Source organism: Tupaia chinensis, unplaced genomic scaffold, assembly GCF_000334495.1.
Source record: "Tupaia chinensis unplaced genomic scaffold, TupChi_1.0 Scaffold139457_1, whole genome shotgun sequence".
Lineage (NCBI taxonomy): Eukaryota > Metazoa > Chordata > Mammalia > Scandentia > Tupaiidae > Tupaia > Tupaia belangeri.
Genome location: NW_006199342.1, coordinates 1,929,980 through 1,933,606, shown reverse-complemented (window position 1 = coordinate 1,933,606; position 3,627 = coordinate 1,929,980).

Below are 3,627 nucleotides of genomic sequence, written 5' to 3'. Positions count from 1 at the left end.
GCTGAACCAGCTATAGTTCTTTTTAAATAATGCTTATCTTTATGGTGTTTGTGAGTTTAAGAATGGAAAACATCTAATTTTTCCCCTTTTCATTTACTACTCAAGATAAATCAGGAACTGTATCGATCATAGATCAGTAAAAACGAAGAGAAACCATTCCAGTTAGAGTAAGCAGAAAAGCATTTACTCCAGGATTAAGACAATGGCTGAAGAAACAGCCTCCAGGTTGAGTTTCCAGGGTTGATTCCCAAGGCTACACAATAGATCTGGGCCACCAAAAAAGTGGCTTCTCCTGCCAGGATCAGGAAGTGGCTTACAAAACTGCCACGTTCTGTTTTTATGAGTTAGCTTCTGAAGAGCACTGCCTCATTGTGATCTTACCAGGAAAATGAAGTTCCATGCCTTCTTTTCCCTTCCATGTAACCTACTTCTGAAATTACATCTTGGACAAATATGTCAGACCGATGACACTTCAATCACATGCAAAATGCTTTACAGCTTTCTATGTTAAAGTAAAACATCAGAAGGATGTCAAACTAGATAGTAAGCAAGCCAGTCTCTAGTATCTACCCAAGAGATTGTCACATAGAATACAAGACACCCAGTTAAATTTGAATTTCGGATGAACAACAAATAATACTTAGTATTTCCAAATATTGTAAAGGACATACTTAGACCAAAAAAAAAAAAAAATCAGCATACATACATTCCTTAATTGAAATTCAAACTGAACTGAGCATCTTGAATTTTTATTTGCTAAATCTGGTAACCCCACTGCCATGGAAACCAAAGAAAATTCAAATTATCTCAATTCATACACTTTTAATGATATTTATCCTCAGATAAGAATTCCTGCAATAGAGTGGTCTCAAATATATAATGGAGGCATTTTTGTTCAAGTTGGTGAACATTCTCTGGATTTTTTGAGGTTTCTCCCAATATGGGAAGCAAACAGGAGTGAGTAGGTTAGACTCTTGTAATCAGTGAGAAAGCATCTGTGCTGGATAAAGCCCTAGAGAGACAGGAATTTTTTTTTCTTAGTCTTTTCATTTAATGGACGAAAAAAAAAAATCAAGTTCAAAGCCAAATTCAGAGTGAGAACCCATGGATGCCAATTAACCCTTTTAGTTAGGTGCCTCCAGAAAGGTAAAAATTTCCATTTTCAGTGTTATTTAGATTTAATTTTAAGTTGCTATTACAAGAACATGGTGTTCTAGCAACCTCTCATGCCAGAGATAGGAGCTGTCATTCAAGAACTATGGTAGAAAAATCTGTACCAGCGATGGCCTGGATTTGAGCCCTGGAGGTGTTACTAATCCACTCAGTAAGTTTGGGCAAGCGATCATTTTTCTGAGTCACAGTTCCCTTGTCCCTAAAATGAGGTCATTAGTACTTTTCCTATTTCCCTTACAATTTTGCCATAGGGATCAAGTAAGTTCACATCTGCAAAACTTTCTAAAATGTAAGAGATGCCATATAAAGAGCTTTGTACAATCTTGTGATTGAAAATATCTAAAGCTTAAAATGTTCAACATTTCAACCATAGTCCCTCTCTGGGGGATGGAGAGCTTGTAATATTCAAGCCTTTAATTATTGCTTGTTTTACTCTTGAGTAGAGTTGGTTTAAGGAGTGAGAGACAGCTCAAAGTAGAAATGATTTAAATAAGATAAATACTTTTCTTACAGAAGTAAATAAGTTCTAGACATTAATGGGCCTTGGGTCTCAATTACCATTAGGGGTTCCAGTTACTTCTACTTTGTTGCTCTGTGATCCCTCTTATATGGATGCCACCTCGTTGCCCAAGATGGCTGGTCAACCTCCAGCCTTCATATCTGCATTCCAGCCATGAGATAAGTAAAAATGATGTTTATAATTCAAAACATATGCACAACTCAAAGGGAAGGGAAGCTCAAAACTTCTCTCCTCCTCCTAACTGGAACTTCCTCCAGTGGCCATACCTCACCGCAAAAAGTGAGGAAATGAAGTTTTCATTTCAGGCAGCCCTGGGCTCATCTACAAACCAAGACTACTGAGTCAGTCAGTAATCGCTGCCAGAGTAGATAAACTATAAATACCTCTCATAGGAACTAGAGAATAATTCAGTTAACAATAATCTATAATAATCATTTTTTGAAAAATGAAGACATACATGACAAAACCATAGTTGCTTTAATCTCATAATTAAACCATTGCCTAGCTAGATTATAAACTCAATGAAGCATATCACAGTACTTGCCACATATCGGATAATTTGTGAATATTTGAGAATGAATTGAATAAACAACTGTTAACAGGTAAGAGGAAGAATCACAAATTTTATCTCTATTGCCAACAAAGAAATTATTTCAGTATTAAGAACTGAAACAGAAACAATTTACAAAACTGTTCTCTGACTCACGGAGTAGGTAAAATATATGTCAGACCATGACATGCAAGCAAATTAAGCTTAAATTTTCCCACTTCATTCAGGCCCACAAGTTATAAGATAAAACCACAGATGAACTGATCTAACTTCATCTGGATTCATAAGACTTCAGATTGTTTTAAAAACTCCATACTTTTCCTGACCAGCACCTAAGAAAACCAGCCTGTGATGAACTCCAGCCTTCCAGGAACTTTGCCTAGCACGGTCTTTTCCAAAACATCTTACAGTTATCTTGGTACATATTAGTAACATAAACAAATTTAACTTTAGTACAGATGTGTTTCTGGTGCTCATTTTGTCCATGGATTTAACAGCATTAATCCCTTTAATAAAAGGCAACTGGGACCCGCTGGTGGAGTGGTGGTTAAGTTGCTGAACTCCCACATGGCTGACCACAGCTCAAATCCTGGACCTAGAGGCTTGAATATTACTCCCAGTGCATGTGTGTTCATGTCCCAAATCCCAAAAGGATAATGGAAGAAAAGGGATTGAGATGTAGCCATCATCCCTGGGAGGCGATTTTTCACTTCCTCTCTCACTGTCTCTGTCTACCTCCAGTGAGTGCATGTTCCCTATGGCAAAACCCAAGTAAATGAATAAACAAAACGAAAGGTAATTAATGTGGTTTCTAATGAATATTTTATTAAATGTCATGCTTATTCATTTGTTTTCACAGATTTGTTGCTTTATTTGTTTCTTCCATGAGCAAGAGAGACAGAGAGAGAGTGAGAGAGAGAGAGTGCACACATACCCCTAACAGAGTTTTGAAACCATGCTCCACCCCCAGCTTCAGCCAGTCCTGATCCTGGCATAAGCTGAAACTTTCTCATGATATTTTCATACATTATTTTGAACAGTGGGTATGTCTTTCTGTTGTATACTGAACAACTCAAACACTTGCAGAAAGATTACAAGGCAGAAAGATCACCCATACTCATACACAAGGCAATGTGAGAATTAGATAAGATTTTTCCAAAACATTTAATATGTTATACAAATTCTCTCTGGTAAAGAGGGGGAAAAAAGTATGCTGAGACCTGCTATCTTCTCAAAAAGAAAAGGCCATGAGAGGAAGCAGGTATTTAAAAAATATATAAATTGGAATTACTAAACTAGACGACAAATATCAGTCCTGAAAAGTGGGAGTCTCGAAAGTTTATTGAAATTATTGCAGTCTCAGTATACTTGGCCTTTATATATA